The sequence below is a fragment of the Lycorma delicatula genome, chromosome 1, assembly GCF_047948215.1.
Source record: "Lycorma delicatula isolate Av1 chromosome 1, ASM4794821v1, whole genome shotgun sequence".
Lineage (NCBI taxonomy): Eukaryota > Metazoa > Arthropoda > Insecta > Hemiptera > Fulgoridae > Lycorma > Lycorma delicatula.
The window spans coordinates 143218661-143239325 of NC_134455.1; the positions used below are offsets into that span (position 1 = coordinate 143218661).

General features: G+C 34.5%; 1 long non-coding RNA gene across 1 annotated transcript in view; it reads left to right on the forward strand.

Moving 5' to 3' along the window:
• Positions 1 to 17207, forward strand: part of LOC142318197 (uncharacterized) — a 51051-nt gene extending 33844 nt beyond the window's left edge. Inside the window, exons 2-3 of the long non-coding RNA XR_012754847.1 lie at positions 12643 to 12709; positions 16453 to 17207. This is a non-coding gene — a long non-coding RNA (uncharacterized LOC142318197). The remainder of the gene's footprint in view (positions 1 to 12642; positions 12710 to 16452) is intronic.
• Positions 17208 to 20665: the final 3458 nt, after the last annotated feature.

Genomic DNA, 20665 nt, shown 5'->3' on the forward strand with positions numbered 1-20665 from the left:
CATCTACAGCAATCGGAGCAGGAGCAGGAACAGTAGCCGCAGCCTGAGCATAAGATGTTGCTGCTCTAGGCTTACGGGCGTTAACTATTTTTTTTGCATCGAAGTAGCTGACTTTTTGCAGGGTTTTTACTTCCTGCACAGCTACCTCATCTTTGTAGACAGGACAATTCCTTGATCTACAAGAATGCGCCCCTTTGCAGTTTATACATGTAGGAGGCTCTTTACATGGCTCTCCCTCATGCACCTCTTCACCGCACACGCATATTTGCGGTCTTTCGCATCTAAGAGCGGTGTGGCCAAAGCGTTGGCACTTGAAGCACCTCATCGGCTGTGGGACAAATGCCCGCACATCCAAACGGTGAATCCCCGCTCTTATCTTTTCTGGCAAAGTAGGCCGGTTGAAAGTAAGGACATGAGAAGCCGAGGGTAAGACCTCACCGTTCCTTCTCATGTTTAACCGACGGCACTCTATTACTCCTTGTGCTGCCAGCTCTTCTACAATCTCTTGCTCCGAACAGTTTAAAAGATCCCGACAGACCACAACACCCCTTGAGGTGTTGAGCGTGCCGTGGGGATCAACGCGTACCGCTAGCTCTCCAATTTTCTTCAGCCCTAAAATCTTCTGAGACTGTATATCATTAACAGTCTCTACATGGAGTCCCGTAAAAGTTTTCCTGATTTCTTTAACAGGGCCTCCAGCACATTTGTTTATTTCTCGAGCGATGAGAAAAGGACTCACCCTCGAGAAATTTCCATCCTCCTTTGTAATGACCAAATATTTGGGTTTCGGTACATTACTACTTTTAAAAAAAGCCTTTTGTAAGCTTTTTCTAGCCTCAATTTCTATCTTCTTACTCTCCGTACTCTTTCGGCGTTTCGCTTCAGGCGAAACAGCCGGCTCTAAACGAGGGTGTTTACGTGCACCCTCTGCCACGTTGGTTTGTTCAGGAAAATTCATGAACAAGTAATCCCTTCTGTAGTAAGGCTAGCCGCCGGGGTACACCCCCACTCCAGGGCTACCAACCCTGGAGGTCCGTTCCGGTACTCCGGTGGAACCGGCATATGTCCTGGCAGAGAGCGGATGCGCAGTCTCTGCACTGACTCCAGGCCCCTACACACCGAAGCTTTCAGGGCTCCCATGCTCCGAACATGGGCACCTTAACTACATGCTTGCCATCGCAGGGGGCATGTGGACGACGAAAGGTCTCCGTTACACCTGCAAATAACTTTGACCGTGGCCGCCACATCGCCAGCTCTAACGGCGGTATTAATCCATTTCCGTAATCGTTAATAATGTCATATCTGCAGGTGGCCGTAAAGTCCAGTCCTGTAATTCGGCCTATAGATGTAAATCGACCGAAAAAAGTATATCCGAGAAACAACACTCGGAAATTATTATTATTATTATTATTATTATTATTATTATTATTATTATTATTATTATTATTATTATTATTATTATTATTATTATTATTATTATTATTATTATTATTATTATTATTATTATTATTATTATTATTATTATTATTATTATTATTATTATTATTATTATTATTATTATTATTATTATTATTATTATTATTATTATTATTATTATTATTATTATTATTATTATTATTATTATTATTATTATTATTATTATTATTATTATTATTATTATTATTATTATTATTATTATTATTATTATTATTATTATTATTATTATTATTATTATTATTATTATTATTATTATTATTATTATTATTATTATTATTATTATTATTATTATTATTATTATTATTATTATTATTATTATTATTATTATTATTATTATTATTATTATTATTATTATTATTATTATTATTATTATTATTATTATTATTATTATTATTATTATTATTATTATTATTATTATTATTATTATTATTATTATTATTATTATTATTATTATTATTATTATTATTATTATTATTATTATTATTATTATTATTATTATTATTATTATTATTATTATTATTATTATTATTATTATTATTATTATTATTATTATTATTATTATTATTATTATTATTATTATTATTATTATTATTATTATTATTATTATTATTATTATTATTATTATTATTATTATTATTATTATTATTATTATTATTATTATTATTATTATTATTATTATTATTATTATTATTATTATTATTATTATTATTATTATTATTATTATTATTATTATTATTATTATTATTATTATTATTATTATTATTATTATTATTATTATTATTATTATTATTATTATTATTATTATTATTATTATTATTATTATTATTATTATTATTATTATTATTATTATTATTATTATTATTATTATTATTATTATTATTATTATTATTATTATTATTATTATTATTATTATTATTTTTTTTTTTTTTTTTTTTTTTTTTTTGAGGTTTTTAGGGGCATCGACTACTTTGGTCATTAGCCCCATCCCACTTCAAAAAAAAAACAAAAAAAAAGGTTCAAAATTTCACATTTTATTGTTCAAAAAAAAAATGATCAAAATTTTGCTTTTTCTTATAATTTCTGATTCAATTATATCACTTTCTAGGCTTTCCTTTCGGCCAACCCTTTGGCCAACCCTTTTTACACCGCTTTTCCATTCTGCGAACGGCCTCAACTTCCGACGACAGAGTGTCTGAGGCTTCGGACATGGCATCGTCTTCTCTTTCTGACGCCAACGACGTTCGCCGGCTTACATCAGGTGATGAAAGCTTGAATGGTGCTGTGAGCATCGTTGCAATTGAGTCTAAACTTGCAACCGATGCACTTTCGGCGGCTGATGAACTCGATTCGATGTCTAAGGCTGTGCTTGGTCCGGCTGATACAGATGCTCTCGCCACAGTTGTTCTCTGAGCTTTTGGGGCCTCTGTAGGTACAGTTTTAATATCGTCTGTGTCTGGTGCTTTTTCGATAGTTACTTGCACCTCCATTTTGGTTGACGCAGATTTTTCCTGTACTCTTGTCACAGTATCCTTAGCTATATGACTCGTCGTCGGGGTGATCTTTAGATCTTTGTTGGATAGATCAAGATTTTTCTTCATTACGTCTATTGCTGGAGTTATAATCGAGGATTTTGCCGGTTTTTTAAACTGCGCTGGTGCGGGTCTTCTGTCGGCGACGTCAGTCCGGGATTGAGCCTTCTCATGTTTACTTTGTTGTATCTGTTGAGTAGACTCGATCTTGGAATCAATGATTCTTTCTATTATTGTCGCGAGACTTGGTGCCATCGTATTAAGCAACTGCTCCACGTTGATTTTAGGTGTGGGGGGAGCAGCAGCTGCTTCTGCGTATGAAGTCGATGGTCTAGGTGTACGTAGGTTAACAATCTTCTTCGCTTCAGGGTAGCTGACTTTTTGAAGCGTTTTAACCTCCTGAATGGCTGTTTCTGATTTGTATACTGGGCAGTTCCTGGATCGACAGTTATGATGCCCTTTACAATTAATGCAGACTGGAGGGTCTTTACATGGATCACCCTCATGTATCTTCAATCCGCATATACAAATTTCCTGCGCTTCACATCTAGCTGCAGTGTGTCCGAAACGTTGACATCTGAAACATCTCATCGGCTGCGGAATAAATGCCCGTACATCAAGCCGATGGATGCCAGCTCGTACCTTTTCAGGAAGACTTGGCCTATTGAATGTCAATACATGAGAGGCCGAAGGAAGAATCTCACCATTTCGTCTCATAGAAAGTCTGCGACAATGTGTCACTCCCTGACTAGACATTTCCTGCACTATTTCTTCTTCAGTACAGTTAAGAAGATCACGGCAAACAACAACTCCTCTAGATGAATTGAGTGTACTATGCGGTTGGACAGTAACCGCAAATTCACCGATCTTCTTCAACGCCTGGACTTTCTGACTTTGCATGTCGTTTATAGTTTCGACATGTAATCCGTTAAACGTCTTACGGATATCCTTGACAGGACCACCAGCACAATTTGTAATCTCTCTAGCAATTAAGAATGGACTTACCTTTTGGAAGTTACCATTCTCTTTTGTAATGACCAAAAATCTTGGTTTGGGAACATTATTACCAAACAAAGCTTTTCTCAAATCTTTACTGATTTTATCAGCATCTTTTCTAATCTTATCACTCTCCTTGCTTTTTTTCCGCTTCGCTTGTGGCGAATCGGCGGTTTCTAAACGAGGGTGTTTACGTGCACCCTCTGCCACGTGAGATTGTTCAGGAAAATTCATGAACATTGATCCCTTCTGTAGCAAGGCTAGCCGCCGGGGTACACCCCCACTCCAGGGCTACTAACCTTGGAGGTCCTATCCGGTACTCCGGTGGAACCGGCATATGTCCTGGCAGAGAGCGGATGCGCAGTCTCTGCACTGACTCCAGGCTCCTACTCACCGAAGCTTTCAGAGCTCCCATGCACCGACATACATGGGCACCATTGCTACATGCTTGCCATCGCAGGGGGCATGTGGACAACGGAAGGGTCTCCGTTACACCTGCAATAACATTGACCCTGGCCGCCACATCGCCAGCTCTAAGAATGGTATGAATCCATATCCAAAATCATATGTTACTCCATTTCCTGCAGGTAGCCAAAAATCCAGTCCGTTTAGTGACCTGAAGTTGGAACCAGGTCAAACTTAACAATGCATAACCGAGGAATTTACTCGGAACCCCGTTAGCCAGCTATATGTGATGTACAAAGGTACAGCTGTTGCCGCCCTGGACGTGGAACATAGATGTTGTGTTCCGGACGTGGGGATTATCTACCTCAGGGCCACATTATTATTATTATTATTATTATTATTATTATTATTATTATTATTATTATTATTATTATTATTATTATTATTATTATTATTAATAATATTATTATTATTATTATAATAATTATTATTATTATTATTATTATTATTATTATTATTATTATTATTATTATTATTATTATTATTATTATTATTATTATTATTATTATTATTATTATTATTATTATTATTATTATTATTATTATTATTATTATTATTATTATTATTATTATTATTATTATTATTATTATTATTATTATTATTATTAATAATATTATTATTATTATTATTATTATTATTATTATTATTATTATTATTATTATTATTATTATTATTATTATTATTATTATTATTATTATTATTATTATTATTTTTTTTTTTTTTTTTTTTTTTTTTTAACTGAAATTTTTACGGGCATCGACTGCTAAGGTCATTAGCCCTCGTCACATTCTTTAAAATAAATTTTTATCTCCATCAGGATCGTTATATGTAAGGGTGTAAAGGGCCCTTACATTTTATTTAAAAACACAAACTTCACAGTAAACATTAAAACATGAAAGACAAGGACAATCACAAACACTTACGGGGTGTAAAGGGCCCCAATATTAAAATTTGAGATAGGTTCTCAAAAGACCATGAACTTAAAATTATAATTAATCTTCTCAATACCATATCTATCCTCTTTCTTCTATATGTATATATATATATAACTACCACTTAGAGTATCTTTTTCCACAGCTTTAAACTTCCATTTTACAGACTTTTAAGAAGTCCACTGGCGTGTAAAAATGCAACTATATTTTCTTCATTTCCATTATCCAGATCAGCACTAATATTATTTGTAAAACAGAACCTCTTTCTGAGGTCCTCATATATGGTACACTCTTCTATTAGATGCTTGGTTGTCAGTGTTTTATTGCAAACACCGCACATTGGTCTCACTTCGCCGGTTAACAAATATAAATTTGTTAATCGCGTGTGACCGATTCTAAGTCTGGTCACCGCTACTTGTTCACGGCGAGTCAATTTAAAGTCGCTTTTCCATTTATAAGGAGAAGTTTTAACTGAGTTTAATTTTGTATTTAAACTCCTCCATTCAGCGTTCCACTTGTTTCTTACTATATTTGTTAGACGGTTTTTAATATCTGCCACTCTTACAGGAAATGCATCCAAATCATCGCAGACTGTTGCCTTTCTGGCAGCTTCGTCTGCGATTTCATTACCTGTAATACCAGCATGCCCCGGAGTCCATACAAATACGCATCGCTGTCCTCGTTGTTTTAGAACGTATAAAATGGACAGGATGTTTGCAATTAGGACATCCTTAATGTTCTTGTTCCGAATTGCGACAAGTGCACTTAATGAGTCGGAACATATTAGCACTCTCTCTTCGCAATAGTGTTCAGTGTAGCGAAGAGCTTGCTGAATTGCAGTGAGTTCTGCCGTGTAGACACTGGCCACATCTGGCAGTCTCCAAGAGTGGGCTTCTTCATTTACATATATCGAGCATCCAACACCATGTTCGGTTTTAGAACCGTCAGTATAAATTCTAATATGTTCTTCGTAACTACTGACGGTTGCTAAAAATTCCTGCTGGATGATCACTGCTGGTTTCTTTTTTATTTCTCCTTGAGAGAGATCCAAACTTGTATTTACCGCTGGCAAGAGCCATGGCGGTATTTCTCTAGTAGAAATTGCTAGTGTCTCTGGTATAGCAATTTCATATTTCCTTCTTAATTCGTGGTACCTAATTCCGGCTGGTCTGGAATAGGTAGCACGACGTTCGTATAATGCAGCCATGGGATGATTCCTAAACAATTTATTATTTATATGGGCAGGGAAAGCCCATATATTTGCTGCATATCTTAACAAGAGGATCTCTCTTCTATAATGTAGTGGCATTATTCCGGCTTCAGACATCAGACTAGCCGCCGGACTCGTGCGGAAAGCACCTGTTGCGTATCTTATTCCGCTATTATGAACTACGTCTAACTTTCTTAAGTGCGACTTTCTAGCGGATGAATATACGATACATCCGTAGTCTAGTTTAGATTGAACCAATGCTTTATACAGTCTCAATAATGTCTCTTTTCCTGAGCCCCAATTTAGGTTCGATAAACATTTTATAATGTTTAGGGCTCTTTTGCATCTATCACTCAAGTCCTGTATATGTAATCCCCATGTGAGGGATTTATCCAATACTAGTCCTAAATACCTTACGCTGTCTTTATATTGTATTGGATTATCATCAATTGTCAGAGCAGGACTTTGAAGGACTTTGATGAGGAATTCTCTTCCTACAAAAGTGTACACAGCACGTTTTTTCTGGTGAGAATTGGAATCCTGTATTCCTTGCAACTTCATTTAGAGCATTGATCGCTCGTTGCAATTTGTACCTCACTATAGCAGTCTTGTTGCTGGCATATACGATTGCCAGATCATCAACATAGACGCTTTTGCTGATTTCTACTGGAATGGCTAATATCAATTTATTAATGGCAATGGTAAACAAGGTACCGCTCAACGGCGAACCTTGCGGTATGCCATTTTCCAAGATTCTTTCACATGAATATTCGTTGTTGACGCGTACTTGGAAGGTACGGTCATTCATGTAGTTGCTGAGCAGTATAGGCAAATTGCCACGAATGCCCCATTCATGTAACTGGAGCATTATACCATGACGCCAGGTCATATCGAAAGCCTTCTGAAGATCAAAGAAGACTCCGACACAATGTTTCCTTGTAATAAAGCTGTTATATATAATGTCCTCTAAGCTGATCATTTGATCAGTGGTAGAATGGTATTGTCGAAAACCTGCTTGATACGATGATATCAGGTTTTCTTTTTCCAAAACCCAGACGAGTCGATTATTAATCATTTTTTCCAATATTTTCCCCATAGCACACGTCAAAGAAATAGGACGGTAGCTATTGGGGTCTCTTAAATTTTTATTTTTCTTCGGTACTGGAACAACATGAGCTTTTTTCCACTGCTGCGGGTACGTTCCATCCCGCCATATTTTATTATAAAGTTCTAATAGTCTACACTTTGCAGTGGTATTCAGCTGCCTGATCATATTATAGTGGATTTCATCCGGACCAGCAGCTGTGTTACCTGATTTTTCCAACGCCTTCGCGAATTCTTCCATTTTAAATGGTACATTATATGAGTAATTATACTCAGTTCCAAAATTTAGTAGACCTTCGTGTTCTTCTTTTTGGGTTCGAAAACCTTCCTCGTAGTTGGCCGTTTTGCTGGCCTTTTCGAAATGATTGGATAACAGCTCTGCAATTTCATATGGAGTATCTTTTATTTCATCTTCATCTTGAAGGCTAGTTATGGGAGTAAAATCATTACGCCCACAAATCGCCTTCACTTTCCTCCAAACATCTGATGCAGTAGTAGTTTTGTCAATGGATGACACGTATTGCTGCCAGGATCGTTTTTTCGAATCTATCATAACACGTTTTGCATACGCCCTGTATTTCTTAAAGGCAACAAGATTTTCTATACTAGGACGCTTCTTAAAGGCATTATACGCCCTTTTCTTTCTTTTTATAGCTTCACTTATTTCATCGTTCCACCATGGAACGGGTTTCTTTGTAAGTTTCCCAGATGTTTTGGGAATATATCTCGATGCCGACTCAATTATTGCATTTGTTATGGCGTCGACATCTTCTCCGATAACTCCAGTTGTTTTCGGGAGCATCGTTCTAGCTGTGAAGCTCGTCCAGTCTGCCTTTTCAAATAACCATCTTTTAGGGATGGGATATATTGTTCTAGTAACATCAGTTACAATTTGCACCGGGAAATGATCGCTTCCATGCAGATCGTCTATAACATGGAAGCTGTACCTCGGTGCTATCGATCCGCTTATGAGTGCAAGATCTATACAGGACGTCGATCCATCTCTGGCATTGAAAAAGGTTCCTGATCCGTCATTTAAAATAATAAGATCAGAATTCATCAGGAACCCTTCCAGTTCTCTTCCACGGGGATCTACTCGATCCGATCCCCAGAGAGAATTATGAGCGTTAAAATCACCCACCAGTAAAACAGGTGGGGGAAGCTCGGAAATTAATCTTTCTATGTCATCCTTATTCCAATCGTAATTCGGTAAGTATATGCTGCACACAGTGATCTTAAGCGGTCGCTTCATTCTAACGGCGACCGCTTGTAGGTTGGTGTTTAGAACAACCGCTTCGGTGGTAGCTCTAGTCGATGTTAATATAGCTACTCCACCTCTAACTCTTACATTTGGCGGTTGATCTCGCCGAAATATATGGAATCCTTTTAATTTAAAATTTTCATTTCGGCGGAAATGCGTTTCTTGCAGACATATACAAATCGGGTCTACGTCATGTACCAAGCGTTGGAGCTCATGGATGTTTGAAAAACATCCATTGATGTTCCATTGTACAATCGACTCGCTAATTTTTAATTTTTAATTAAATTATTGCCTGGGTTTTCCTTTCGGCCATCCCTTTTTCCTTTTCTTCTCCATCCTGCGAACAGCATCGTGTTCGCGGAGAAGGTCGTCGCCTGTAAGGCTTCCGGTCTCCGTATCGGAGACCACCGAAGCCGCCGACGACGACGGGCATGGATCGGCGCCGGTTTCAGGCGCCGATTGAGAGGCGACAACCTGCCCGCTCCCCAACACGGGGGTCGCACCGGTCACCGCCTGTGGGAGGGGGGACACTCGCCCCCCCTGTGTGATTTTTTGTGGCCTCTGAGGCTTAGAGGCCACTTCAGTTACAGGAGGCTTGGGAGCCTCCATAACAGACTCTGTAGGTATCGCCTTTTTCTTTTCATCGAGGATCTCGCTGAGACGGACTTGACATTCAGGTTTATTGTCCGTTTTCTTTTCTGGAGGAGCAACTTTCACTTTTATCGACTTATCTTCAGCAGGCTGTATCACTATCTTTGGCTTAACAAGTTCTTTATTGCCAAGAGGTTTCATCTTGTTTTCGATGATCCTCTCAATCATGTTAGCCAAAGTGGGAGCAAGTTTATTTATAATTTGTACCTCATCTACAGCAATCGGAGCAGGAGCAGGAGCAGGAACAGTAGCCGCAGCCTGAGCATAAGATGTTGCTGCTCTAGGCTTACGGGCGTTAACTATTTTTTTTGCATCGAAGTAGCTGACTTTTTGCAGGGTTTTTACTTCCTGCACAGCTACCTCATCTTTGTAGACAGGACAATTCCTTGATCTACAAGAATGCGCTCCTTTACAGTTTATGCATGTAGGAGGCTCTTTACATGGCTCTCCCTCATGCACCTCTTCACCGCACACGCATATTTGCGGTCTTTCGCATCTAAGAGCGGTGTGGCCAAAGCGTTGGCACTTGAAGCACCTCATCGGCTGTGGGACAAATGCCCGCACATCCAAACGGTGAATCCCCGCTCTTATCTTTTCTGGCAAAGTAGGTCGGTTGAAAGTAAGGACATGAGAAGCCGAGGGTAAGACCTCACCGTTCCTTCTCATGTTTAACCGACGGCACTCTATTACTCCTTGTGCTGCCAGCTCCTCTACAATCTCTTGCTCCGAACAGTTTAAAAGATCCCGACAGACCACAACACCCCTTGAGGTGTTGAGCGTGCCGTGGGGATCAACGCGTACCGCTAGCTCTCCAATTTTCTTCAGCCCTAAAATCTTCTGAGACTGTATATCATTAACAGTCTCTACATGAAGTCCCGTAAAAGTTTTCCGTATTTCCTTTACAGGGCCTCCAGCACATTTGTTTATCTCTCGAGCGATGAGAAAAGGACTCACCCTCGAGAAATTTCCATCCTCCTTTGTAATGACCAAATATTTAGGTTTCGGTACATTACTACTTTTAAAAAAAGCCTTCTGTAAGCTTTTTCTAGCCTCAATCTCTATCTTCTTACTCTCCGTACTCTTCCTCCGTTTTGCCTCAGGCGAAACGGCTGGTTCTAAACGAGGGTGTTTACGTGCACCCTCTGCCACGTTGGTTTGTTCAGGAAAATTCATGAACAAAAAATCCCTTCTGTAGTAAGGCTAGCCGCCGGGGTACACCCCCACTCCAGGGCTACCAACCCTGGAGGTCCGTTCCGGTACTCCGGTGGAACCGGCATATGTCCTGGCAGAGAGCGGATGCGCAGTCTCTGCACTGACTCCAGGCCCCTACACACCGAAGCTTTCAGGGCTCCCATGCTCCGAACATGGGCACCTTAACTACATGCTTGCCATCGCAGGGGGCATGTGGACGACGAAAGGTCTCCGTTACACCTGCAAATAACTTTGACCGTGGCCGCCACATCGCCAGCTCTAAAGGCGGTATAAATCCATTTCCGTAATCGTTAAAAATGTCATATCTGCAGGTGGCCGTAAAGTCCAGTCCTGTAATTCGGCCTATGGATGTAAATCGACCGAAGAAAGTATATCCGAGAAACAACACTCGGAACCCCGTTAGCCAGCTATATGTAATGTACTTGAGTACAGCTGTTACCGCCCTGTTATTATAATAATAATAATAATTATTATTATAATAATAATAATAATTATTATTATTATTATTATTATTATTATTATTATTATTATTATTATAATTATTATTATTATTATTATTATTATTATTATTATTATTATTATTATTATTATTATTATTATTATTATTATTATTATTATTATTATTATTATTATTATTATAATTATTATTATTATTATTATTATTATTATTATTATTATTATTATTATTATTATTATTATTATTATTATTATTATTATTATTATTATTATTATTATTATTATTATTATTATTATTATTATTATTATTATTATTATTATTATTATTATTATTATTATTATTATTATTATTATTATTATTATTATTATTATTATTATTATTATTATTATTATTATTATTATTATTATTATTATTATTATTATTATTATTATTATTATTATTATTATTATTATTATTATTATTATTATTATTATTATTATTATTATTATTATTATTATTATTATTATTATTATTATTATTATTATTATTATTATTATTATTATTATTATTATTATTATTATTATTATTATTATTATTATTATTATTATTATTATTATTATTATTATTATTATTATTATTATTATTATTATTATTATTATTATTATTATTATTATTATTATTATTATTATTATTATTATTATTATTATTATTATTATTATTATTATTATTATTATTATTATTATTATTATTATTATTATTATTATTATTGTTGTTATTATTATTGTTGTTATTATTATTGTTGTTATTGTTATTATTATTATTGTTATTATTATTATTGTTGTTATTGTTATTATTGTTATTATTGTTATTATTGTTATTATTGTTATTATTTTTATTATTAATTATTATTATTATTATTATTATTATTATTAATTATTATTATTATTATTATTATTATTATTATTATTATTATTATTATTATTATTATTATTATTATTATTATTATTTAAGGTAAATGAAACGAAATTTTTAATTAACTTAATATAAAATAATATTTTTTATCTTTGTGTTAATATTATTATTATTATTTATTTATTATATATGTATTTTTACAATAATTATTTAATTATTTGATGTAAAATAATATTTTTTTCCAGCATTAATAGTTATATATATTTATAGAATTAATACGTTGTTACCGTTAATGTTTAAACCTGGTTTAACTTATTATACAGTAATGTTAAATGATATTATTTTCAGTTAATTGTCTATTTTAAATAATATCACTATTTTATTAGATTTAAATATATATAATTTTATTTTAAACTTAATTAGTATTTAGAAAGATAATATTTTGTTTCTTTTTCTAGGGTATAAATTAAAATTTTATTTAATTATTCACTGCAGACGAAAAGTTCTCAGTCGGAACCGATTATAGTAAGTATTTGTTTGAAAAATATTTTATAATAACATATTATTTTTTAGTATTATTTATTACTTATTAGATTATATAATATGGTAAAATGTAATTATTATTATAATTAGAAATTCATTTCGATTTTTTAGGCATGGCAAATTAGAATAGTTGCAAGCGTATCCGATTGGGTCGTACAAGAAGAACGGATCAATTTCATTTAATTGAAAGTGCGTTTGCATGTAATATTCAAACTTACTATTATAAAAACAGTAATAATAATGCAAAAGATATTTGGAAATTTTTTAGAAAATTTAAAAAGCGACATGATTGAATTACTTTCGTAAGCGATAACAATGTCAGGTCCGATTAAATTTAATTTTCTATTAGTGTACATACGGTAAGGAGTTACTCTATGAGACCAATGATATCTGTTTTAAAACAAAAATGTAGAGGCATTCAGCGTAGATAGTGTTCCAGAATTTATTGATAATGCTATTTGGCGTATCCTTTATGAGGAAGACGCTTTTGAAGGAAAAGGGAGCGGCTGGATATTGAAGTTTATTGATGGTATTCTGATAAGAATTAATAAATATCATCCGTTGCGTAGCACCTCTTATCTTCCGTTACCGAAAGAAATATATAATCGAAAAGCAGTTATAAATATTAAAAATAACCATAACTATTGTTTCAAATGGGCTATTCTCTGTAAATATGTGGAAGAACCGCATCGTGAACGTGCAGATGAAAGATACAGGAGAATCGAAGACCGGTACGATTTCAGCATGTTGAGTTTCCCTACACAATTACGCGAGATAAAACGATATGAAATGAAAAACAATGTTTCTGTAAACGTAGATGGCTTAGACGATAAAAAACAAGTGTTTCCTCTCAAGGCGTGTGACAACGAGTTGGCAGATCATTTCGATTTGTTGTTGTTGAAGCAGGATGATACTAGTCACTACTGTTTTATATCAGATTTCTCACGATTAGTTTCTTTTCAACTGAGTAAACACAGACACAGAATAGTCATTTGTAAAAGGCGTTTTAAGTATTATAAATACGACATTGAAAGTGAGCGTAAGATGGCGACTCACTTAGAATTGTGTAAAAACACAGAGTCTATTAAAGCTGTAGTTCCTATAGTAGAAAATGGATTGGCGTCGATTTTAAAATTTTAAAATTATCATAAATTTCCTGCTCCGATTGTTGCGTATGCTGATTTTGAGTGTATTTTAAAACCTGTTCATACTTGTTTTCCCACGCCTAAATGTGCGTTTACTGCAGAATCTGAATTACATATTCCGATGAGTTACTGTATGTATTTTGTATTTGATGAAACTGTACCGCCTGAAGTAAAAGATTTAGTTCCTGTTCCGTGTATCCTTTAAAGAAGTCCTTCTGCAGCCGAAAGATTTATGAAATGTCTTACGGATATAGCTAAGGACATAGCCCATGCGATCGACAGAAATATTCCTCTTAGTATGACTGATGATGATATTAGTGTTTTTAATTCTGCTAAATCTTGTCAAATGTGCGAAAAAGAATTTACATCTCAATTGAAGCCACAGCGCGATCACTGCCACATTACTGGCAAATACCGTTCGGCATTATGTAGTAAATGTAATTTTCAAAGACGTAACCGAATAAGAATTCCTGTGTTCATCCATAATTCCTCAAATTATGCTTCTCACTTTATAATAAGACAATTAAGTTACGATACGATAAGTATTTATGCTATACGAAATTCTGTAGAAAAGTTTACTTCATTTTCTAAACAAATATCGAGAAACCTATCCGTTCAATTTGTGGATTTGTTTCGGTTTATGCCTGATAGTCTTGAGACTTTGGTTTCAAATCTTCCCGTATGTAAACTAAATCATATCAGGAAATATTTTTCCGAAAACGAACTCCCATTAGTGACGCGTAAAGGGGTGTATCCTTATGAATATACCAGCTGTTGGTCTGTGTTAGAGGATACAGAACTACCGTCTAAACAACATTTTTATAGCAGTTTAACCGGTAAGAATATAGATGATAAAAATTATGCTCATGCAAAGATTGTGTGGGATTATTTTAAATCTCGACAGGACGGCAACTTTACCCTCAGAGATTATAGCGACCTTTATCTTAAGTGTGATGTTTTGTTGTTAGCTGACGTCTTTGAAAACTTTAGGTCGTTGTGTCTAACAGAATATGGATTGGATTGTGCACATTATCTTACTGCACCAGGATTTTCGTTTGAGGCTATGCTGTACAAAACGGAAATAAATCTCGAACTACTGACGGACTATGATATGGTTCTTTTCTTAGAGAAAGGTATTCGAGGCGGAATTTCCATGTGTGTCACAAAATATGCTTCTGCAAATAATCCTTATGTAAAAGAAGGTTTCGACTCTCACTCCCCTCGAAAATACTTAACTTATATCGATGCCAACAACTTATAAGGCTGGGCCATGAGTAGATATTTACCGTTCAAAAATGTTATGTGGGTTCGTGACGATTTAACAAATATTATCCTGCAAGATGTATGTAGTATTCCTGCTGAATCTCGGATAGGATTCATCTTAGAGGTAGATGTCGAATATCCGAAGTGTCTGCATTTAGATCACAACGAGTTGCCGTTTCTCCCAGAAAATAAACCTCCTCCTTTTTCTAAACAATGCACGTTATTGGCTACCTTAGAGACGAAGAAAAATTACATCTGTCATTATGAGATTTTGAAACAAGCTATATGTGACGGTTTAAAAGTTATTAAAATTCATAGAATTCTTCAGTTCGAACAAGCAAGATGGCTGAAACCATATATTGATTTAAATACAGCTAACAGACAAGCTGCTTCGAACGAATTTGAAAAAGATTTTTTTAAATTAATGAATAATGCAGTGTTTAGAAAATGCATGGAAAACGTAAGAAAACGAACCAATTTAGAATTGGTTTCATGCTCTCGTCGCCTTTCCAAACTTATATGCAAACCTACATTCTAAGGACAGGATAATTTATGATGAAACTTTATGCGCTGTACAGTGCTCTAAAGAGAAAATATATTTTGATAAACCAATTTATGTAGGTTTAGCCGTTTTAGATTTAAGTAAAACATTAATGTACCAACTTCACTACGACGTTATGAAGGACAAAATATGGTTCCATATAAAATTATTATATATGGATACTGATAGCTTCTTTTATCAAATTGAAACGTTTGATTTTTATCGCGATATGCAAAACGAAAATTTTATTAAATATTTTGACACATCGGATTACCCATTAAATCACCCATGTCATTCGCTCACTAATAAAAAGGTACTTGGCAAATTCAAGGATGAATGTAAAAGTGTACCGATTGTTGAATTTTTAGATTTAAGAGCTAAACTCTATACATTTAGGACAGAAACTGGTAAAGTAGAAAAAAAGCAAAAGGCGTTAAGAAAAATGTTGTAAAAACGAAATTACTTTAGAAGATTATATAGCATGCTTACAAGAACCTGCATCGACTTTATACCGTAAGATGAAAATGTTTCGAAGTAGAAAACATATTATTCATACTGTTACGGTTAATAAAGTAGCAATATGTAATTACGGTGATAAAAGAATAGCAATCGATGAAATTAATACCATAAAATACTCATAAAAATACTCATAAAATAAAAGGTCATAAAAATACTCCTTTAGAATTAAGCATTATGTTTGAAAATGCCATCCCATAAATTTTATTTTCGATAACAAAATTGTTAAATTTTAAATGATGCTTATTTTTTCTTTACAGTTTATTATGGTTTATTTTAAATCAAATTGTAATCGTATCGGCTGGCTATATGAAGCTCTTATCATTAGTTTAATATTCATGTTTTGCGGTAGTGAAGAATATTTTAAATAAAAATTTGATACTAGATGATGAATTAAGACATTTCTTGTCAATATTAGATTTTAGTAAATTACAATTTAAGGTGAACGCGTATTCAGAATATGAATTTAGAAATGATCCGGATCCTTTTATTTGTCATTATTGTCTTTCTACTGTATTTTTTAATTTTGGTCCTTTTTATCTTATGGACATGGTAGATAATTATGTATGCTTCGATCCGATTAAAAGAATTTTATTTAACGAGGAAGACAATACTTTATTTAAGCTTTCTTCAACTGAAGTATTTGCGAATATTTTTTTTTTTTTACTTAATCAAAGACACATAAATTCAGTTAGAATATATTATATAAGTATTAATTCAAAGGACTGGTTTGATTATTTAGCAAGTGATACACACAAAAAAATATTTTAAGTGAACGATTAGAATAATGTATTATAAAAGTAGAATATAAATAATTTCGAATGCGGTATTAGCACAATCCCCCACTTAAATAATTTCGAATGCAGCATTAGCACAATCCCCATTTCTTGTCACCTACTCTCATGAATCGATAATTCTGTAGAATTTTATACTGTATAAATGAATTATTTTTGTAAAAAATTTTATAAAAATCATTATGCTGTTTCAATAAAATAAAGTATTTATTTTAAAATAAAATTGGAAACTATTCCAGTATATCTGTTTCTTTTATTTAGTTTAATAAATTATTATTTGGTATAAAGTAAATATAATGTAAAATATGTATGTATATTAAATAAAGTATAAAACAATGTATATGATATATTTTAAATAAAAGACGTAAAACAATGTATATATTTTCCATAAAAATATGTATGTATTTTAAATAAAACAATGTAATATATTTTAAATAAAAGATGTAAAATTATGTAAAAAATGAAAAAATATGTATTGTAAATATTAAAAGCAGTTTGTGTTAAAACGATGTGTGTTATTTTCTTTTCCTAAAATTAAACATTGAATGGTCCTTAATGATAAGGAAGAGGAATTAAATCTAGAAATGAAAAAAACTATTTTTTTTCTTTTTTCGAAACGATTTATTGATTTTAAAACTGAATACAGAAGGAATGACGTTACGGTTTACATACATATATTTTCTCATACAAAAAACAATTGCATATTACAAATAGATCGGCAAATATACATATGGTAAAGAAAAGCTAAATGTTTAATTTCCACTCCGTTTTCTTCTGGAAACGGTTCTTGAATCTTGATTTATGGATCTTGTTGCAAGTAGACTGGTAGATCTGCGTGCACCTTTGCAGGAACGTATAGACCGTAATGATCGATGATGAATTGTTTGGGGAGGTAGCGGAGAACCTCCCGTCCGGGACTGTTTAAGTAGCACTCCTGGGCTTTTTTCATAGCATTTCCTACTTCTTCCACACTTCCGTGTTACAACACAGAAGAGCGGCTTTATATGTGCTTTAAAATTCTACAGAATTTTAAGTGCTCGCTCTACCACATATAAAGCCATATAGCTTTTTTCATAGCACAGTCATGATTTTCACCAAAGGGGCAAATTTTATCCGTTTTACAGTTGAAAGTGTTGATCGGTGGACAATCATATCCGTCAAGATCTACTCCCTTATACCAATTATCATTTACAATTGCAGATAATGTCTTCGACTTTAACATATATTGTAAAATAAGGCGCTAAACTTTTAAGGATGAACGGTAATCTCGAATACGAAATGAATTCTGAATTCCAACTATGACCTATTTCTTTTTGTAAATTCTGTACTTTAGATTTTGGAGTTTGCGACGATATATCATAGTAATCGAAAGGCGGTTTAAACAAATGATGCTCGATTTTTCGCTCGTCCAGAGAAATGATAGCCAATTCTTTGACGTACGCGACCGTATCAGATATGCGAAAACAACTGAGGTCTGCCATGAAGGAACACATATTGTCGCTCATAGACGACGACGAATTGGACTGGTTAAAAAACGCTTCCAACTGTGTCTGTTAAAGGCAAATATTGCGTCATACAATCGCTTATCATCAAGCGGTAAGCAGTCGTATTGGCAGCGATAGGGTTATTAGTTTGAATCTCGATTTTTATATCGAGAATACAGCGCGATACAGCGCCATTTTTCAAAGAATCGCTCTGCTTTGAACAGTCTATAATTAATAACGGGATTGAAACGTATTTAGACGGAACAATTAGCGCCCCTTCGGATTTCTTGTTATAGTAAGTTCGATAAAAACTTTTAAACATTTCATACATTAAGAGCGAATCTCCTTGAATGTTTTCCTACGGATAGTATATCGAATTCAAATATAAACGGATATTGTTAATTGAAACCGAATCGAAATTAGAGGCGCTTTTAGTCGCATCTCCTCTTCTCGAAGTTTGACATCCGACGATTACATAACGAGGTTTATCCGCTTGCGTGGTTGTTTTCACCGTCCAAATGACATCTTTACTGGTAGGTAAAGAGGGGTATTCGTACAGATTCCACTTTCGAAAACCCATGGAAATTGGTTCGTCTCTATCGACGAGTTTAAGAAGCGATAACCGCCTTTCATCCGATACGTTAACATACGGTATTTTCCATACTATTTTCGTGATACTAAAAGTGAATGTTTTTCCCGGCGGAATAACAACCACATTATTGTTAGTGGACGCCCTAAGCAGGATAATTTCTTGTTTCACGTTTAGCAGTATTCTGTTATAATACTCGAAAAACCCTAAAAGCATTTTCAACGGAAGCAATACGCTAAACGTACCAGATTCGCCGTTGATATACGCGCCACCGGCTTGTTGTATGTCATCTGTGCCAAATGATGACTAACCTGCAGTTGGTCGCCCACCGCATGTTTCAGTTTCAACCTCAGATCTTCGATCTCGTACATTCCAGGAGTTAACTTTATAATTTTACCATCGCCATAATAAAACCTGTTATTTTTCCCTTTTTTCACTTTCGGAATGTTGTTGTAAGACATAAAATCGACGAGACCTACTTCCAAAGCAGCGTCGCCGAGTTCTACCGGTGGAAAAAATCTGCTGAAAAACGGATGATTTTCCATTTAGGCAAAAACCTCGAACACAGATTCTGCAAACAACTGAATCAAAATCTTGTCTGCGGTCTAAATTATACTTAATATTGACTTTCTCTCCGCCGGATTTGAAATAACTGACTAACTCTTTAGGCGGACGTAAATTTCCATAACTGTCGAAATAATCCACGTTCACGCCTCGTTTTTTGTAAGAAACCCAATGCGTGTCCGGATTTAGGACGCTGTCTAGATTTAGTATTCCTGATTCGGATTTTTTTATTCTAGCCGGTAGGGTATCGCGCATGAAAACCCCTCTGAATTGCGGTATTTTCACTTTGCGCGCAAGTCGTATCAGCTCCATAGCTGTTAAAGGTTGAATGGAAACCTTGCGTAACATTTCTATTGTTTTCATTTTCTACGTTGCTGACGTCTGTGCTTGCGGCGTGCGGGTTGTCGTTTTCTTAAGCCGCATCTTTTCTTTGAACTGTAAGGTTCGAGGTAAACACCTTTCCCTTTTTTTCTTATGGTTTTTCTCCGCGTACCTCTGCCTAAAGAAGGTTTCCACAGTTTACCGCCCAATTTGCTTTTTAGTTTCATAACGTTTGTCACAGCCCATGCGGCGGCTTTCTCAGCGATGCTAGAATCTGGAGCCGACACCCTTTGCCAGGCTCTTTCTGCTAATTCTTTATCTGTCTGCGCTCTCCGGCGAGAATCGCTGTATGTACTATATGCGATATCGTGTGCTTGCCAGCTTTATCGAGCGCGTTAATCCCCAGATCTTCTCTTTTCAATCGTTCTTCTAGTTTGGTTCCAGGTCCACAATACTGATAACCTGGTATGTGAGCTTCGAAAGGAAGCAGGTCTACTGCACGATTCAGTACAGTTCCTGCAACACCACTTGCGATGTCGAATGTTTTACCAGGTAGACTTGCAATAGAATTAACAAGCCGCGTTCTGCTTTCTTGCTAACTATTTGCTTATTCGCGAACTCATTTTATACACGACTAAAATTCCTCGGTTAAATCATCTGTTTTTATATCATCAGTTTGGGTTTCTGCATCTTTCCCAATCTCACTTTTCAATCGCGACAC